The sequence below is a fragment of the Malania oleifera genome, chromosome 7, assembly GCF_029873635.1.
Source record: "Malania oleifera isolate guangnan ecotype guangnan chromosome 7, ASM2987363v1, whole genome shotgun sequence".
Lineage (NCBI taxonomy): Eukaryota > Viridiplantae > Streptophyta > Magnoliopsida > Santalales > Ximeniaceae > Malania > Malania oleifera.
In genome coordinates, this window is record NC_080423.1 from 108,681,723 (window position 1) to 108,703,783 (window position 22,061).

The following is a 22,061-nucleotide window of genomic DNA, read 5'->3' on the forward strand; positions in this document are numbered from 1 at the left end:
TGTATAAATATGTAAAAACCTGATTTTTAATCACTTTTCACGCTTCTCTCTCTCTCTCCTCTCTCTCCCCTTCGGCCCTCTCACTCTCTCTCTTTGATTTTGTCCCCACGAGTCACCGGATTGAAGATTTGAAGCTACCACGACATTCCTGGCGAAGTTCACTACGAGTTTGCCAGAGCGGATCGTTGGGAAAACGAAGTTGGAAATCATCCCTGAGTTGAGGTAAGACTTTTTAAGCCAAATTAAACTTTATGGTAGTTATAGGAATTGATGTACGCATGAAAATACTGATGTTTAGTACTGGAGATTTTGAGTTTAAGGTTATTGAGTAGGAAATCCTACGGAGGTCAGGCTAGGAAATTTGAGGGGCTTTCTCAATAGTCAGGTAAGGGAATAAACCAAAGTAGATATTTTCCATGCAAGCTATTATAATTTATGAGTACATTTATTTTCAGAAAAGCATATGTTATATTTGTTTATCATATATGAAACGTATGTTTGGAAAATACTGCTATTATGATTAAAAAGTATATGTATGTACGAGATGCTAGAAATGACGATTTTAGAACATGAAGCATGGCTTTAAACGGCATATGTGTGGCATGAACATTACTTTTATGTGAAGTGAATCATGATGTGAACGATTTTATGAGCGAAGCATATTTTCATATATTATGAAACGATGAGTATATGGTGATAGTTTTGACGATTATTTGATGAACGATGTATTTTTAGAATGTAACTACCTGAAACGATTGCGGCGCAAGGCCTTATTTACTATATTGTCGGCACGAGGCCGTATTTATATTTTGGCGCGAGCCACACTTATATTATCGGCTCGAGGCCGTATTTATTATGTTATCGGCGTGAGACCGTATTTACTATGATTTTGGCACGAGGTCATATGTATAATTTCGGCGCAAGGCCGTATCTATGTTTTCGGCACGAGGCCATGATGATGTTATGTATGATCATGTACTATATGTTATTACAACCAGGATGTTAGTTTAGTTCAGACTAGGAGCTCGGTACCGTAGCTATGGGTAGTTCAAATTTTGGCACGATGCCATATTAGTGCTAACCATTCCATGAGGGGATGGGAGATGGATAGTCGATGTGGCTTTCAGTAGAGTATGGACGTCCACTTGGAAGTCCGAACCAGGGTGTGGCGGACCCATCGTACTTACAGACATATTTGATTCGGCAATGGTCGGCTAGCCATTATCGGGTCCCGCCTTCGGGCTGCACAACCCGTCATTGAGGGTAATACATGACATTAGCTAACTATTCATCCTGGGTGTATATTTTTTGTACTACAGTTACAACAGATGTTTTATGTATGTTATGATTTATTAACGAATATGAAAATACATGATTATCCAATATGATATTATGATTATTTTCAGAGTTATGAAATGTATGGTATATGTATAAGCACCTTAAATGTTCATGTTACCACACAGCTGTATTTAGTTTATTTTCCCTTATTGAGAAGTGTCTCACTCCCAACATTGATATATTTTTCAGGAAACCTAGAGAAACCGGCCGGTCAAGGCCGCCGTTGAGTGAGTGGAGCTTCCCCACTAGAAGGGTAAGCTTTGTACTAGGATCAGTAGATTTTGTCATATGGTCATAGTGTCCTTTTGATATTTTGAGGATTGTATATATGTACAGTACTGAAAGATGTAGTAAACTCTGGTATTATGTTTTTAGTATTATGTTTTTATGGATGGATGTATGGATTTTATGTTTACTGCTGTTAGGAATTCCGCTGTGTATGACAGGTGTCCCCGTACCCACGGGTTTGGGTTGACCATTTTATTTATTATGTTGTATTTTATGGAGGGACACTACAGAGACACCTCTTAGTAAGGAAGAAAGTAGATTATATCAGTGTGTGACATACGAGTGTTATTTCGGCATAAAACATAATACAATACAATACAGTACCATACAGTTCAATATAGTTCCATACAGTTCCATACAGTTTAGTATAGTTCCAGTATTTTTCACAAATTCGTTCCAGTACATACAATACCAAACATAAGGCCAGTGTTGTCACACTCAAGCACTCGATACCCTGCAATAACCGAAACCTCATAGTGATATTGTTGCCAGTACGATGTAGCTCACACCCATCGGTGACCAACCAGAAACAACATGTGATATTTCACACCCTCGGATATAGAGTTAGACACTCTCTCCCATGGTAATTAGTCGAGACATGGCGTCAACGTACGGTAATTAACCGCCCCTAACTGATTTACAAAACCTGAAACAATTTTGGAACTCATGTCCCTATACTCATTAGCATACGGTAATTAGCCGCTCCAAGTTGTTATTACAAAAAACCTGGAACATTTTACATACAACCATTCATTCCACATTTATTTCGTATAAAACAAATCAAATCGTTTTCAGTTCAAGAATACAATTTAGTACAAATATGGGTACAGTCATCTCAATACTACAATTTTAATACAACGTACGATTTCCCAAACAAAATAGAGATGATACTCAAAACTCCCAAATTTTCCCAAAAAGTGTAACCCGAAAATCGTACATTTTCACCCGATAGATTTTTCCAAATAAGTAATCAAAACATACATACGATCGTAAACTACAGGTTTACCGATCCTGATTTAAAAAATAAACTAATATAAACAGAATCCCCTTACCTTATCCTGAATACCAAAATACGAGCTCTACGGCTCCAAAACTATGAACCGAGACACCAAAACCTAAACATCCAAGAACTACACTTCTATATAATTCCTACTACTACACATATACTAAAATGAAACTGAAGTCGGACCCTTACCTCAGTTGTGGGTCAAAACCCAAAAATTCTCTAAACGAATTTCTGATCCACTAAAAACGTAGAGATTCCTCCCCTAATCTACGCAATAACGTCGAATTGTTGAATCAAGCGACGAACAGCGAAGAATCAAAGAGAGAGAGAGATCTCACTGGTTCTAGAGAGAGAAAGAGAGAGAGAGAGAGAGAGAGAGAGAGAGAGAGAGAGAGAGAATTTGAGGTTTCTTAGTACCTAAGCAATGAAATAGGGTATTTATAGCCCCTTTGACCCGGCCAACCTCATCGACGAAATGGCGTCTTCGTCAACAAATCATCCATACATATCATCAATGAACTAGCTCCTTCGGCGATGAACCTTATTCTGATATTTTACAACACGTTCGGTATCTCTTCGTCGACGAGGTTCTAAATTTCGGCGACGAAAAGTATGAGGACCTTCGTCAACGAGAACAATGGCTTTGTCGACGAAGCTTGCAAAATTTACCTTTTTACCCTTTTTTATTTATTCAATTACATACCTCGGGTCGGGTTCTTACAATTATCATATTTTTTAGACCTATATTCTTCTGAATTTTCATTAGTCTAATCATATTTAATATTTATTATTTTATCTAAAAACAAAAATGCATATGCATTAAATCAAGTTTTAATTTGTTTAAGCTTTGAAAACAATAATCAAACAAGTTGCCAATTTTTTTCTATATTTTATTTTTAATATTTATTTTTATAATTTTTAATAGTAATATCAAACAACCCCATACCATATCTTGTCAAATCCCTGCAAAGAAAAGTATCTTGAACCCAAGTTATACTAGGTATCCAAATTTAGACCATTGAAATTAGAAAGCTTCATATATAATAGTGATTTGTGCCTATGCACCACATGTGTCAGGGTTCAACTATTTTCACACTATTGTGAAAGGGTCGTGCGGCGCTAGCTAAAACACTCTTGTTTAACTAGCCAGCCTATTGTTTATCAACATTCATCCACGAAACACTTTCATTAGCATTCAATCAAATGACAGCGGAAACAGTAAGTATTCATGCAAGCAATAAACATTGAAACAAACGTAATTCATTAAGAACACCTCCATTGACATTGTGTACTTAGCGAGGGAGGCAAATAGGCTAAACATTTTGACAATGGTTAGTGAGTTTTACAAATGACTAATGAACACTCACCCTCCCCTAAAGAGTTTTCTAGTCTATTCTCACTATAACGTCCTGAATCCGAAAACTCAGTCCGGTGCGTTACACCTCAATAAATCGTGCTTCGTGGCGCCCTAAACCTGCCTAGTGGGACCTGCGTGCAATGTCATCCATTCATTTACCTGATACCAAACATTCTATTATCATTTACATAACGGAAAACATAAATATAATCCTCCAATAATATAATACCCGACTTTCCTACATCTATCTACATTCCAAAATAAATCATTCATCCACCTGTATATATATATACATATCTCCAAAAACATAATCTACAATTTCCAGTATTCACAACTCAGAAGAATTAAAACATAAAACATAAAACATAAAAACTTAATACAGCTAAAAAATATCATTAAGCTTATACCCTTTCTTTCTAACTCAAAAATACTATAACAGCCCCAAGCTCTCTAAGTTCGATCACGTGGAAGTCTTGAAAATAATGAATTTTATTCAGGTGAGACACATCTTAGTAAAGGAAGAAACAATATATAAAATCAGTGTGTGACCCACATGAGATTTGTAAATAACATATGTACATGTATTCATCATTTGCAAATCATTATCATAATTTCTAAAATCATTTCCTGAGCTTGATCAAACACATGCAAAATATTTTACCTACGAGAATACCTAAGGATTGTGGTGATTACCTGCTCATACAAGTAACACCCATCTGCTCTGATACTTTAGGTAACCAATGGTCACAACTAAAGCATATCAGGGCACTTACCTTACTCAGTAAACCCTCAGGTGAAAAGGTAATCTCATACTCACATTGTTCATACAAAGTTTTACCAGTAAAGACTTTCGAGAATAAGGAAATTTACTCGCTCATACAAGTAATTTCCCTCTGCCCTAATACGTTATGCAGCCTACCACTATATCTGATACCTATTAGGGCACTCGCCTTTCTCAACAAGCTCTCGAGCGAAGAGTTTGCCCCTCCCATAACACATACCATGTTATACTAGCATATATACTGATACTACTATAATACATTATTCTGTCTGTCATTATTCTGTATCTCTCATCTGTTCAAGTTCTTAACTTTGACATTTTGTAACATTTCACTTTACGTGACTCTTTCCTATTTGACATTGTTCACATTTCATATTTCATTTCTCTTTCATTTCATTCTTTTCATTTCATTTCATGCATTTGTACTACAGCTCCTTTTAGCTGTACATCAATTAGTCCACATAGATATGCTCTAAATCTGCTACTATAATTCCTTTTAACTGTCATCCATTAGTCTACAACTCCTTTTAGCTGTACATTAGTTAGTCCACAAATCTGCGCTAATATGCTACTACAGCTCATTTTAACTGTCATTAGTTAATCTATAGCTCCTTTTAGTTGTTCAACATTTACATGGTTACATTAACAATCACATGTAGCATAATTCATATAACATTTTCATTCTTATTACATTTCCTTGTATAACCTGTATCTCATACACATAACATAATTCAACACAGAATTTCCATTTTACTCATGTCACACAATTTAGTAATATATTTTAAACATTTTCTGTAAAATAAGTCAACCTTCATTTATCATTCTTATACTAAAAATATACCTTTAATTTCTTACATAATTATCATGAAAAATCTTTTACTTTTATCAGTCCATTTCACATATACATATCTAATAAAACAACCCTAGGCTCAAAAATCATAATTTAAACGGTAGACATTTTAAATCCATACAAAAACATATACATATATACATAACGTAATTCATTTATCCATTTAATTCATAAAACCTGGTTTAATATATATTTCCCCTTACCTGGTTTCTTGAACTACGTCAATAGAGATGCCGAAAGGATGTCTGCGGCGTTCATCCGAACCCTAAATCACAAATCTTAGTTCCATTAAATCAACCATAAATAAAATACTATTTTAACATTTTCTAAACCCATAATGTAGCAACCTCAATTTTATTAACATAAAATATAACATAACAGCTAAAATGGTCAACCCGAACTCGTGGATAATGGGGACACCTGTCAAACACAGCGGAATTCTAAGCAGCAGTAAACATAAAATCCAAACATTCATCCATAAAGTATAATACCAGAGCTTTCTATAACATTATAAAACTGTACTTCTATACATCCTCTTATACATCAAAATATCTCTAGGGTCAAACACAAAATAACACTGACCTTATTACAAAATCTTACCCTCCTCACAGGGTAATCTCACTAGCTCAACGGCGGCCTTGACCCGCCGATCTCTCAGGGGCTCCTGAAAAATTAATTAAGTTTGGGGGTGAGACACTTCTTAGTAAGGGAAAATAAACTAAATACAGCTGTGTGACAACATGAACATTTAAGGCATTTATACATATACAGTGCATTTCATATTTTCATAAAAATTCATCATATCATATGGAATAATCACATGCTTTCATATTTTCCAATAAGTCATATCATACATAAAACTTATGTTATAACTTAATAGTACTGAAAATATACTCAGGATGAATAGCTAACTGGTGTCATGTATTATCCCCCATGACGGGTTGTGCAGCCCGAAGGCTGGACCCGACATTAGCTGGCCGACCACTGCCGAGTCAAATATGTTTGTAAGTATAATGGGTCCGCCACACCCTGGTTCGAACTGCAAGGTGGACGTCCACACTCTACTGAAAGTCACATCGACTATCCATCTCTCATCCCCTCATGGAGTGGTTAGCACTAATCTGACGTAGATATCTGATCTACACATATAGCTACGGTATCGAGCTCCTGAACTGAACTAAACTAACATCCGAGTTCTGATAACATATAGTGCATAATTTCATAAATACGGTCTTGTGCCGAACATTTTATAAATACGGTCTCGCGCCGAAATCATGCATACGGCTTCGTGCCAAAATCATAGTAAATACGGCCTCGTGTCGAAATCATAGTAAATACGGCCTCGTGTCGAAATCATAAATATGACCTCACCAGAATCGTTTCAGGTATTTACATTCTGAAAATAACTCATTTATCATATATTCGTCAAAATCAAAATAACATCACACATCTTTTCAAAATACCTGAAAATATGCTTTACTTATAAAATCATTCATATCATGATTCACTTCACATAAAAAAAATAATGTTCATGCCACACATATGCCGTTTAAAGTCATACCTCGTATTCTAAAATCATCATTTCTAGTATCTTATACATATATATACTTTTTACTCATAATAGCAGTATTTTCCAAACATTCATTTCACATGCGATGAACAAATATAGCATATGATTTTCTAAAAATAAATGTGCTCATAGTTAATAATATCTTGCATGGAAAATAACTGTTTTAGTTTATTTCCTTACTTGGCTACTGAGAAAGCCCCCAAAATATCCTTGGTTAACCCCCGTATGATTTCTTGATCAATACCCCGAAACTCAAAACTCTTAGTATTAAACATCAGTATTTTCATGCGTACATTATTTCCTATAACTACCATAAAGTCTAATTTGGCTTAAGAAACCTTACCTCAACTTAGGGATGATTTCCAACTGCGTTTTTCCAACGATCCGCTCCAGCAAACTCGTAGAGAACTTCGCTAGGAGCGTCGTGGTGACTTCGGATTGTCGATCCGAAGTATATCCGGCCCAAAAATGATAAGGGAGAGAGAGAGAGAGAGAGAGAGAGAGAGAGAGAGAGAGAGAGAGCCGAAAAGGATAGAGAGAGTGGGGAGGAAGCTTAAAAATGAAGTTAAAATCGGCTTTTTGATATATATAGGATCAGATTCGTCGACGAGACACGTCACCTCGTCGACGAGTCCTTCATTAAATTCGTCGACAAGACCTTGTATTCGTCGACGAGACCTTGTATTCGTCGACGAAATTCAGGCTGCTCAAAACCCCTCTTGGTATTTTCTCGTCGACGAGGCCCTGTATTCGTCGACGAACCCAAGCAATCTCTTGAAATCATTTTTATCCCCCAAATGTAATGTCGTCAACGAACGCGGAGCGTTTGTCGACAAAGTCTACAACTTCCTTCTGTTACTGTTTCTATTTCTTTCCCTCTTAATTATTCAAATTTCATTTTATTCGGGTTGTCACACATAAATTCCCAATAAACATTTAAACTTTCAAATATAAACAATTTACTTAATTCCCGAAATCCCACTCTCGCTTTGAAGTGGTGCCTAGGATACCCAAATTGAAAATTTACTTCCTCAAAATGACGACGATCGAAATTAGGACCCGGTGGTGGTGCCCGATCGTCGATTTAGTTGAAGATTTTAGGAGAAATTGAGTTAAAAGTGAGGGTTTACCTTACCTTAGGAGTGGTACTTACGTTGCTCCCACGACAAATCTACTTCGATAGAAATGTCAATGGCAGAGTTAGGAATCCAACGGTACCTTCTGTTTTCGATCGACCGAATATCTGTCAAGAAATTAAGGAGAGAGGGAAAAGAGACGGAGAGTGAGAGAACACTAGGGGGCCTTTGTCTGCAAAATTGAAAATGTGGATTTCAATTTTGAAATCCCTAAGCCCAGGAAGCTTCTAGCTTCCTTTTCCCTTTTTTTTTTACTTTATTATATATTATAATAATATTTTATATATATATATATATATATATATATATATAATATCTACTTTAACTTTTATATATTATGTTAAACTTACTTTCAAATATCATTCATGCATTTAATGCATTCCACTTATATTTAATTATATTATATTAATATTATTACTTTATTATTTTACTTTAACCATTATAACATTATATTAATATTATATATATATATATATATATATGTGTGTGTGTGTGTGTGTGTATGTATACTTATATATCCATCCTATTATTAATTCAATTTAATAAGAATTAATTAATTAATAATAATAATAAAATTTTTTTTTCCGGTTGCTACATTCTTCACTCCTTAAAGAATTTCGTCTTTGAAATTCGCTACCCAATCATTGTTCACATTTTTTTTTAAAATTTATTGACCATCTCACACAATCTAATACATATCATTATATAAATTTCTACATTATCCATAATTGTATAAAACTATCATTTATCTTAAACATAAACTTATACCTGCCCCCTTGGCAATATCTGCGACCTGAGTCTGTTACGGAGCACTGCGTCTCTTCTCCTCCACTTGGACCAGACAACAGGGGAGCGGCCTTATCAGACTAATGATTGGCCCCTACAAACCAACACATGTCAATCCTTTTAAGCATTTCTTTCATGGGGTATCACATTCTCCCCCACTTATAGAACGCAACGTCCTCATTGTGAATCCGCATTTCCAAACCCAGGCAATGTGAATCTCATCACACTTTTGGATGGGTAATGACTTTAATACCATTATGTAACGCCTCAAATCCAAAAATCCGGTCCGGTGCGTTATACCTTAATAAACCGCGCTTCATGGCGCCCTGAACCCGCCTGGGGGGACCCGAGTGTCACGTCATCCATTCATTTACCTGATACCAAATATTCTCATTTAGTAGCGGAAAACATAAATATAATCCTCCAACAATATAATACCAGAGTTTTCTACATCTATCTACATTTCAAAATAAACCATTCGTCCACATGTATATGTGTGTGTATATATATATATATATCTCCAAAAACATAATCTACAACTTTCAGTATTCACAACTTAGAAGACTTAAAACATAAAACATAAAAACCTAATAATTCTATTAAGGTGAACCAGTTATTTACGAGCATATGAAATTTATTATTTATCTATATGATTTTCATAATAGCCTGATTATTGGAAAAATGATGATTTTGATTTAATGTTATATTTGGGATAATTGCTTATGATATTAAAACCGTGTGACATGAGAATAATTTCTTTTTAATAAATTGACTATGAATTTATGTGGTATTTGGGCTTGCATGAGGATGTATTGATATGTTGGATACCTGTTTGGTAATGCATCGATGCGTCTGTGTGAACTAATTGGTTTGATTATTCGTATGCATATCAATATAACGTTGACATGAGGAAGTTGTTATATTGCCTAAATATGATATGATGTTGGCAGGTCGAGGAGCTTGTCATATTGTTATTTATATGGGGTAGGACATTGACAGGTCGAGGAGCTTGTTCTATTAATGTATGATGGGTAGGTCATGAGGATTGGATACTGGTAAATAGTGGTGCCTGTGTGGGCCACATTATATCCTGTGTGGATAATGGTGCCTGTGTGGGTCATGTTATGTGCCTTGTGTGGGTAGTGGTGCCTATGTGGACTACGTGTAGATAAGAAGTACGTAGGTGCCTGTATGAGCCACGTACTGATATGTACGCAGTTGCTCTGTGTGGGCCATGTACTGAGGACATTGGAAGATGAAGTATAAGTTGCGTGATTCCTGTGTGGATGTGTTGTGCATGTGAATTTAATTAAAACATAATAGTATTAGTATAGCATATTGTGAATGCATGTGTGTGCATGCGGTAAGGTAAACATACCACCGGGGGCTTGCTGAGAAAGGCGAGTGCTCTACTAGGTAGTTTCTTGGTATCAGTGCAAAGGGATGCTACTTGTATGGGCAGGTAGACATCCCAATCCTCGAAAACCTTCGCCTTTAAAATAATAAAGATGTGTGTACTGGCGACGAGATAATACTTTACTTGAAGGCTTATTGAGTAAGGTGAGTGCTCTGGTAGGTAGTTTTTAGTACCAGAGCAGAGGGAAGCTACTTATATGAGCGGATAATCTTCTCTATTCTCGGGGACTTTTACCTGCATAAAAATTATGTACTTGTGCATATTGGATATGTGTATGATATTAGATGTCGGGGATGTTATTAATGGTACATTTTCCCAGTTGTTATTGATATTATGTGTTATAATTTATTCTGCCCTTACTGAGAAGTGTCTCACCCTAGTGGATTAACAACTTTTCAGGTTTTTCTGGAGATCGAGTTTGAAGGCCTAGGCTGGGACTGTTTTTACTGATTTCTTTTTGGGGTATTGTGAGATACTGATATATATACAATTTGTACTGGGTTATGTTTTAATTGCTGGTTGTAGATACGGATATTTGGATGTTGTAGTATTCATTTTTGGGTTGTTATATAGAACTCTGGTATTTATTTGAGGTTATTTATATATGTTCCACTGCGTGCATGTTAATTATGGTATCAGATACAGGTGATTGGAACACGGGGCACCCGGGCTCCACTTGACGGGTTCGGGGCGTCACATTGTGGTATCAGAACATTAGGTTATAAATTCTGCAGACTTTAGGATTGATTAATGCCAGAGTATAGGTTCGAATAAGGATAAGGATAAAAATGGGTAGATTAGGATGTTGATAGGAGATTTTGAGTTTTGTTTTGTAGCTTAGATGTTAAAATCCCTTGATGAACTTCTGTGAGTTTCTGAATTCGGTCAGTTTTTGGAAAACCACGGTAAATCCGTTGGCAGTGATGTTTCTGAGCAGAGAGACTAGAACTCAGAATTAGAACTTGAGGGTTAAGTTGATTTGGGGATAAGCTGGTTGTTTAATGTTTTAATTGAAGATTTAAATGTTAAACTGGTTCATTGTACTATAAATGTACCTAATGTGATATGAAGGTTCTAAATTCGCTTTTGTCTTGTCTACATAATGGATTCCAGGGGAAAGGACGTTGATGCTGGAGAGGAGAATGACGTGGGAGCTACCAGTGTGGGAGAGATCGATACCTCCACTCTACTGCGGGGTTTAGCTCGGCAGGTTCGGGAAGAAATTAGGCGAGACTCTGAAGGACAGAACTGTCCACCTGTGAACCAAGGCTGTTCGACTGACCAATTTACGTGTCTGAAACCTTCTACATTTGCAGGTAGTGTTGACCCACTCATAGCGGAGAGTGGGGTGCAAGAAATGGAGAAAATGTTGGCAATATTATCTTGCACTGAGGCACAAAAGGTTCTCTTTGCTACCTTTAAGCTAATAGGAGAGGCCGAGCGCTGGTGGCAAGCGGTGAAGCTGTTGGAGGAACAACGGGTAGTATCCACGGATATGACCTAGAGTCGATTTAAGAAGCTTTTCTACGTACCACCAGGGCCGCAAAGGTAGAGGAATTCTTCCACCTGACTCAGGGGCAACTTACTGTGCAGCAGTACGCTGCGAAGTTTATGGAGCTCTCCTATTTTGCAACTTTTATGGTTCTAAATGAATTCCAGAAGGCGAGGTGGTTTGAAAGGGGATTGAAACCGAGAATTCACAAACAAGAGGCAATCCTGAAGGTGCAGAGTTTTTCAGAGTTGGTGGATAGAGCCACCGTGGCAGAATTGAGTCTGTAGAGGAGTGCAGAGATGGCAGAGCAGAGGAAGAGGCCTATACCTCCTAGTTTTTCTGATGATGTCAGACAGGGCTCGTGGAAGAGGGACAGATATGTTGGGGGACAAAGATCTGATAAAGGTAATCAAGGACGTCAGAGCGATTCGTCACCTCCCTATTGTGCTCGTTGTAAGTTAAGGCATTGAGGAGAATGCCTAGCTAGGAACATTAAATGCTATTGATGCGGCAAATACGACCATATGACCCGAGATTGTCAGGGACTTCCGAACAACGCACCCGCTCCTGATCAACACTAGAGGAATGAGTCATTGCCTTGTGGTGGTCCAGTGCGTGTATATACTATGATTCCGGCTGATAAGGATATTGCTCGTGTTGTAGGAGCAGGTATGATTTTATATTAAAGATTGATTTAATTTTAAATTCATATGCTTACTTAGAATTGTGGAGCATATTGAATCTGTGGTATAATGATGATTAAGTAATTTTAGAGTTCTGAAAAAGGATTGATTAGCGAAATTCGAAGATGAAATTTCATAAAGAGGGGAGAATGTAACGACAAAAAAATAATAATATTAATTTTAATAAAAATTAATAATTAATTAATTACTTAATTAATTAATTAATATTAAGAAAATTAATTAAATTAAGGAATTGAGGATTATGTGTGTGTGTGTATATACATATATATACATATATATATATATATATAAAATAATAATATTATAATATAAAATATATAAATATCATAGCATTGAAGTTTCCTGAAGCTCATTCAAGCTTCAGGAAGATCCTTTCTTACCTGCGAAGATAGCAGAGCCCCAGTAGCGTTATTTTTTTTTTTTCTTTCTTTCTCACTCCTTTATTTACTTCACTCTCTCTCTCTCCTCAATTTCTCGGCAAATATTCAGCCGATCAAAAATCGGAGGATACCACTGGACTCCATTCTTCGCCACCGACATTTCTATTGAAGTGGATTTGTCGTAGAGTAACGTAGACATATCTCCTGGGGTAAATCAAATTCTCACTCTTACCTCAATTTTTCATAAATTTTAAGTCAAATGGGTGATCGAACACTACCACGAGAATCTAGACATGATTCTCTACAAATCTAGTGGAACAGATTTCTCGTGGTATCGTTGTAGAAATAGCCTCAAAATTAGGATAAATGAGTTATTTAGAAATTAATTGATATTTAATTATTGTAAATTAGAAAAAGTTAAAATAATATTTTATTGGAGTTTATTTGATTGATCAAGGTTCGAGTGAGTGCCGTGGGTATAATTTTGGGAACTCTGCAAGTGTGGTTCAAGAAATAAGGTAAGGGAGAATAAAATTATATCAGTATTTTATTAAGGTGAACCAGTTATTTACGAGCATATAAAATTTATTATTTATCTATATGATTTTCATTATAGCCTAATTACTGGAAAAATGATGATTTTGGTTTAATGTTATATTTGGGATAATTGCTTATGATATTAAAACCGTGTGACATGAGAACAATTTCTTTTTAATAAATTAAATATGAATTTCTATGGTATTTGAGCTTGCATGAGGAGTTGTTTACAATGATTATGACATGATAAATGAATTTTTATTTTTGACTCATGTGTGGGAATGTATTGATATGTTGGATACTTGTATGGTAATGCATCGATGCGTCTGTGTGAATTAACTGGTTTGGTTATTCGTATGCATCTCAATATAACATTGGCATGAGAAGGTTGTTATATTGCCTAAATGTAAATCATGATATGACGTTGACATGTTGAGGAACTTGTTATATTGTCATTTATATTGGGTAGGACATTGGCAGGTCGAGGAGCTTGTTTTACTGATGTATGACAGGTAGGTTATGGGGATTGAATACTGGTGAATAGTGGTGCCTGTGTGGGCCACGTGTTGCGGAAGCTGGAGTGGTGCCTGTGTGGGCCACGTTATATCCTATGTGGATAATGGTGCTTGTGTGGGTTATGTTATGTACCTTGTGTGTGTAGTGGTACTTGTGTGGGTCACGTGTAGATAAGAAGTATGTACGTGCCTATATGGGCCACGTACTGATATGTACGCAGTTGCTCTGTGTGAGCCACGTATTGAGGACATTGGAAGACAAAGTATAAGTTACGTGATTCCTGTGTGGATGTGTTGTGCATGTGAATTTAATTAAAACATAATAGTAATGGTATAGCATATTGTGAATGCATGTGTGTGCATGCTGCGAGATAAACATACCACCGGAGGCTTATTGAGAAAGGCGAGTGCTCTACTAGGTAGTTTCTTGGTATCAGTGCAAAAGATGCTACTTGTATGGGTGGGTAGACATCTCAATCCTCGGAAACCTTCGCCTTTAAAATCATAAAAATATGTGTACTGGCGGCAAGATAATACTTTACCTGAGAACTTATTGAGTAAGGTGAGTGCTCTGATAGGTAGTTTTAAGTATCAGAGCAGAAGGAAGCTACTTGTATAGGCGAATAATCTTCCCTATCCTCGGGGACTTTCGTCTGCATAAAAAATATGTACTTGTGCATATTGGATGTGTATGATATTAGATGTCGGGAATGTTATTAGTAGTACATTTTCTCAGTTGTTATTGATATTATGTGAAAAATAATTTATTTTGATATGTAAATATTAAAACTCATTTGTCACACACTGTTATAATTTATTTCACCCTTACTAAGAAGTGTCTCACCCTAGTGGATTAACAACTTTTCAGGTTCTTTTGAAGATCGGGTTTGAAGGCCTAGGCTGAGACTGTTTTTGCTAGTTTCTTTTTGGGGTATTATAAGATACAGATATACATACAGATATATATTGGTACTGGATTATGTTTTAAATGCTGGTTGTGGATACGAATATTTGGATGTTGTAGTATTCATTTTTGGGTTGTTATATAGAACTCTAGTATTTATTTGAGGTTATTTATTTATGTTCCGTTGCATGCATATTAATTATGGTATCAAATACAAGTGATTGGAACACGGGGCACCCGGGCCCCACTTGGCGGGTTCGGGGCGTCACAGTCCTGCAACTGCTCCTTTAACTCTTTTAATTTAGCTGGAACCATTTTGTATGAAGTTTTAGAAATAGACATTATCCCTAGAGTCAACTCGATGACAAACTTCACCTCGTGATCAGGAGGCAATCCCGGTAAGTCCTCTGGAAAAACATCTAAATACTCTCTTACCACAGGGATATCCTCTAGTTTAAGCTCTTCTCTTGGTGCCTCTTTCCCAAATGCTAGGTACCCCTGACATCCCTCTAGGAGTAACCTCCTTACTCGAATGGCTAAAAGGATTTGTGGTGTAGAGCACACACACGACCCAACAAATACGAATTCCTACTCTCTAAGAGGTCTGAATAGTACCTCCTTTCCGTGACAGTCAATACTTGCATAGTTGGGTGCTAACCAATTCATTCCCCAAAAAACGTCAAAATCGTGCATGTCAAAAATAATCAAGTTAGTAGACATCATTCTCCTCTAAATCCCCCCTAGGTAGTCTTGGATAACTTTACTGCACAGTACCACTAACCCTGTCGGTGTGACCACCTCTAACTCGGTACCTAACGATTGTGGTTCTACGCCGCACAATTTGATGAACCCCCAAGAAATGAAGGAATGTGTCACACGTAAATCAAATAATACAATGACACTATTTGACAAAATGAAAACAGTACCTGTCACCATGTCACCGGCGTTCTCAGCGTCGCCAGGAGTCCAAGAATACACTCTCGCTTGAGTCGTACCCCTCTAATAGTTTCCACGTGGTGCCTAGTTACCTCCCCGATACTGCTGTTGTGGAGGTGGGACATTCAACGGAAGGCGACACTCTCGAGCCACATGTTCGGGTTTACCACCCCAGCAACAGTCACCTGGTCCGTCCCTACACTCTCCTGAATGTCACTTGCTACACCTAGGGCAAACAGGGTGTCATGGGGTACCCTGAAATGCACTAGTACCTGCATCCTGTCGCTGGCCTCTACTGTGACCATACCTCCTCCATGGACCTTACCTCGCACCAAAATGCAAACTAGAAGGCATCAGTCTCTTCCTCGGGTTTTGAACCTCCACATCCTTCTGTAAGCTCGCCTTTGCCACAATGGGCTTATCCACTAGTGTAGCAAACTCCTCTACCTGCAACACGACTACCTGCTTTATAATCTCCTTCATCAAACCCCTCTCAAACTTCCAAGCTTTCGCAGACTCGTCTGGTACCATGTAGGGAGCAAACCAGGACAACTCCATGAATCGGGCGGCATATTGCTGAACTATTAGCTGTCCCTGAGTCAGGTTCAAGAACTCATCTACCTTTGCTTTCCTGACAAAGGCTAAAAAAATATCAATCAAAGAACCTATCTGACACGGATCCACGTCATCGCTACCGGTACCAGTCTCTACTCCTCTAGCAGTTTTACTGCTTCCCACCATCTCTCGGCCTCTCCTGTAAACTAAAACGCGGCATATAACACCTTCTGCTCATCGGTGCATCGCAGTACAACCAAGATATTCTCGATCTCCTGAATCCAATTTTTCGTAAGGGTCGGGTTGGTACTTCCCACAAAGGTAGGAGGTTTTAGGCATGTGAAATTCTCAATGGAATCTCCCACCTCAACAGTGGAACGATCCTGCCCCCAAGAACTCCGCGTAACCTCGGCCATAAACTGCTGGGCAAAATCCCGAAATGCCACTATAGAATCGCTACCACCCTCATGACCAGCTCCCTCACTGCTACTTCCCCCAACGACAACGCTAATTTCATGCTTGTCGATCCTAAAATCTACACTAGTTTTGGGAAAACCAGATCCAATCCAATTTATTGGGGCCAGCTCATTGTTGCTTTTGGAATTAAGCCAACTAATTCGCATCTTGAATAGTTTACGAGAAACAACACCATGAATCATAGCATAATAACGAGCCATCCCATCATCATCACCATAAGCAGCCCAAACCTGGTTACCACTGAATGACTTTTCAATACGATACTTGTCAAAATCATGGAAGCCTAGATCTAGAACATTCATTGCTACAATTTTAGCACCCTTTGAATCAAAATCAACGCCAACAATGGCAGGAGAAGACTTCTTAGCATGCATTTTATTCTCAGCAACACCAAGCTGCCTATGCTTGTTTGCACCATTTTTTACACCATTTATAGTAGCTTCTTGTTTCCCTTTCTCCCTCTCTTTCTCCTCTTTACATGAAGTCTTTTCGTGCAGCAGCTGTGGTCCATTCATTCAGCTTCTTGCGAATTTCCGTCCTAGCCTTCTCTATCAGCATTTTACGAACCTCTGGCTGCGACAGCTCCTTTGTAGTAATAGACCTGGCACTTCCAAGAACATTTATCGTTGCAGTTTCAGGACTCCTCTTTTGAGAAGCAAACACACTTCCCATGCCAACCACTCCATGTCTTATGCCCATTTGATTTGGTATCTCTCATCCAATACCATGCATTGCATTTTCATCCATACGCCTTTTCTTCATTCGCCTTTCTCCTCCCAACACAGTTGAACCAGTTATCTGTGCTTCCTCACGCTCTCTCCTCAATTTCTCATAGGCTGGCTGAACAGCTTGAGCAGCTGAGGAAGTGGACGCCAATGCCCTTCCACCTCCACCTGATTTAGAAATAGAATCTGACTGAAAATTTGCACGATTAAATGAGTCAAGACCAGAAAACCCTGTTGCTCCTGCACTTGGGGCAGTAGCTTGTTTCATTCTTGGAGTTTCAGAGTTCCGGTTTGTCACATGAGAGCTTGAATTCTGCCGTTGCTGGTATGTAGTCCAAGGAGTGGATGACTTGCGTCCATTTAAAGGTGGGGGTGGCGTCACTACGGCCAAAAAGTGCTCATGGCAATTACGGCAAAGAAGAGTGTGGTTGAGATAATTTGTAATAAGATGTTCACACTGCATTTTGCAGCGATAGGGACGCAAAATGTATTTGGTTTTGATGGATAGGGAACCGCTGGAGTGGGCTTTGGATAAGCAGCACTCTTTTGATCCCTTGTGTTCAAATTAACCATTGGTGAAATTATGGAAACCATTCCTACCAGCTGGCACTGATGAATTCCTAGTAGGAATTTTCTGATATAAATCCCTCCGCCTCATGTTATATGCACTTCTTTTGGCTTTATCGGACAACAAACTCTAAGCTTCTGATAGAATTTTAAATGCGCCATCGGCCGATCAATTTGTTTTTATCAGGATGAAGAGTGATAGCCAGCTTCTTGTATTGTTTCCTTATCGTATCATCGTCAGAATAGGGATCTACATTGGGGACCCCATACCAATCAATCTCACCATTAATTTTCTTCTCAGCTGAGGCGTACACATCAAGAGTGCCAGTAATTGAGGAAGCCATCAAGGTCAGCATCAAGCTTTGGGCCATCAAAGCAAATTTTTTTGCTCCAGCAATGTCCTTCTCTGCCATCTTCTCCATTGCAATATCCTTAGCCCTAATGGCTTCATCTTTATTACACTCCATCTTCACTATGTTTGCTGCTGTCTCCTTCTAACAACTAACAGTATCCTTTTTTTTGACAACAGGTAACGAACGTAAAAGCAAGAAGTCAACCACCAACATCCGGTTCTACAATCTGCAACTCCTGCATGCAACATAGAATAAAAATAACTTTAGCAGGGAAGCAGTCAAGTCCATAAAAAAAAAAAAAAGTTACCACAATAAGAAAACTCTTCCAGCAACGTGGAAATAAACAAAGCGAGGTTAGCGATAAATGGCAAGGTAATGAATGGAAAATTATGAGTAACCGACAAATACGAGTTAATGCTTCTTCAAAACAAGCAACCCCAAACTTTTGTGCACTTGATCCAAAAGCCTTCTTGGTGATTGAACCGAAAAACGACAAAAGAAAACACGAATTTCAACAGTTTCAAGAACCAATATTTAAGTAACAGAATAGAATCCACAATTAAAAGTTGACAAATGTAATACAGCGCTCCGAGAGCTGACCATTTGTGCAAAATTACAAGGTTAGAGCAAAACAGTAAGGTCCTGATGATGAAAAATTGCGAGAAAATTATGAGTATCCGACAAATAAGAGTTAATGCTTCTTCAAATCAAGTAACTCCAAACATTTGAACCGTATAATCTGAAGCAATCTTAATGACCGAAGCAAAAACCCGCAAAAAAAAAAAAACACAAAATTCAACAACTTGCTGCACTGAAAAAGTGAAAATTTAAAATAGCACAATAGAATGGACAATTTGATTAAAACAAGAACAGATTTCCCACCGCTGATCATTCATGACAAATTACGAGGCTAGAGTCAAATGGGAACGTCATGAATGATGAAATATTGCAAGTAAATTATGAGCAACTGACAAACACAAGTTAATGCTTCTTCAAATCAAGCAACTGTAAATATTTGAACACTTCTGATCAGAAAATCTTATTAATGACTGAACTGAAAAAGAATCCACAAATCAACATTCAAAATTCAACAATTTTAAGCACCAAAATTTTAAAAGGCAGAATATAATTGACACTAAAAATTTGCACGTAAATACAGTGCTCACAGAAGCTAATCATTCATGCAAAATCATGAGGCTAGTGCTAAATGGTAAGGTCATGAATGATGAAAATTTGCTAGTAAATTATGAAAAACCGACAAACACGGGTTAATGTTTCTTCAAATCATGCAACTCCAAACTTTTGATCAACTTTGATCTGAAAGTCCTATAAATTACTGCACTGAAAAACCCACGAAAATATTCAACAATTAAAAAAAAAAAAAAACCAGTATAGAATTGACAATGAAAAGTTCCACAAACAACAACAAAGTGCTCCCAAAGTTGATCATTCGTGCCAAATTACAAGGAGCATGAAACAAACAACAGTAACTGATAACATAAAAACCTAAAGATCTTAGCTCTGGAAAAATTTCACTTATCAGATACTGCAATGAAAAAAAACATGGTCGAAAAGAGTATCATCCCTCATTCAAATTTGAAGCAGACGACGAGTCACAGATACCCACTAAACAGATTAACTTCAAACATTCAAATCAAACAAAACCCTTCACCATGGATCTAAAAGAGCTGAGATTTTGAACAAAACAGTGCAGATTTCACGTTCCAAGTACTCAAATTCTGCAATTTGACTGAAACCCTCATAACCTTAGAACATCGATATTCTCAGTAAATAAACAATCTACAACAATATAATAAACCCGAAAATTCATATTCCGAACTGAGCAGAAAGAAAGATACGAAAAATTACCTATTTCCGAGAATGTGAATCGCAGAGACAGCAGTGATAAATTTGCATGAGAATTTGAGTTTGCCCTGCTTTACGACCGAGGTCATCAAACATCTCCCAAACGGGATCCTTTTTGTGAAAATCCCTCGAAACCTAAATCAAATTCTGAAGAAAATTAAATGTATATGGCATGGTATAAAAAAAAAAAAAAGGAGCCCTGGTTTTCTGTATTTTAAGTATTTTTTAAGGGCATTACCTAGCTTTTTGTGTAGGGTAAAAACCTAACCATGGTTATTTTTTAACTCTGGTTAACATTGCTGAATATAGTGGTGTGGTTAGCTAAATATGGAAAATTTAATTAGTGGGTGGATTTTTCTGAAAACCATAATTCAAAATTTTTTTGACCTCTCTTTTTTTCTTTTTTGTAAAAATTGAAATGGGTTTAATCTATAAAATGTGGGCCATTTTTTAAGTGCAAAATCAAATAAATCTGTCCAATCACATTTTTGGAAATTAATTTTTTTAATAATTTTTTTGGCTGTAGTGCAAAATATTTTCAATTTTTAATCAGCATTTACAATTTTTTGCAAAAGAAAATAATTTTTTTAATATTTAAAAATCCTTTTTTTAAGGCACCCTTTGTAAATGTAAAGCTTCACAAGAGTTAAAGTCCTTAATGTGCAAACAAGAAGCCATAACAGCTTGGGTTTTTGCTTCCTTTGACTTGACCTAAGGATAATATCCTAAGCAGGGTTACCTGCCTTGTTTAACTTGGAATGGGATTCCACCACAAGTTACCTTATATGGTTATGTTCCATGGGAAAAGGAATTCTCTGGGAATTCTAGAACTTAAATTCTACCTTTGTGCTGATAGCAAATGGAAAATCTTCTCTCCTTGCATTTCTCTTCTCTTTCTTTTCTTGTCTAGTCCATTCCTAAATGTAATAGAAGAGGAGAGTTACACAAAGGGTGTCATTTCCATTGAAGGACATTCCAATGTGTGAGAACGATGGCTTGGTACCTGGTCATATAATCATTAAGTGCATTTCCTCAAAACCTTTTCTGATCTCTACCACATTGTTCAACTGAGAAATGGCTATTTTGGCAACAATGTAGATCATGCACTGGCCTAAATTAAAGGTTGTGGTAGAAATAAACCACCATAAAAACACCCTGCCAAGTGCCTACTGCCAGTGCAAAAAACAGGCGACTGTTGTCATTTAGCGATGTATCGAGTGTATCGCCATAATTTATTTAGTAGGTCCCATGCCTCGTTAGTGGTGGACCTTGCGTGGGACCCACTCATTGTATGGCGGTGAAGTGTCACAGGACCCATTAAATAAATGTTCGAGTTCTATGGACCCTTTCAGTTCGCATTCGAAAACCTTCATTCTCCCTCATTTCTTGATTTTAAATGCCAAAAGTCAAACATGTAGATGCATTTGAACAAATCCACAATACCATGGTTGCGGAGCATGCAAAACCACTGCCAAAATGTTCACCTGACTCATAATATGTTCTGTATAAACATTTATGCTC

At 37.3% G+C, this 22,061-nt stretch overlaps 1 long non-coding RNA gene across 1 annotated transcript; it reads right to left on the reverse strand.

Moving 5' to 3' along the window:
* Positions 1-3,873: 3,873 nt before the first annotated feature.
* Positions 3,874-20,729, reverse strand: LOC131160681 (uncharacterized). The gene is made up of 6 exons (XR_009138131.1): positions 20,544-20,729; positions 18,605-18,909; positions 9,095-9,486; positions 6,203-6,284; positions 5,824-5,885; positions 3,874-4,148 (listed from the first exon to the last, which is right to left on the reverse strand). It is a non-coding gene; the product is annotated as an uncharacterized LOC131160681 (long non-coding RNA).
* Positions 20,730-22,061: the final 1,332 nt, after the last annotated feature.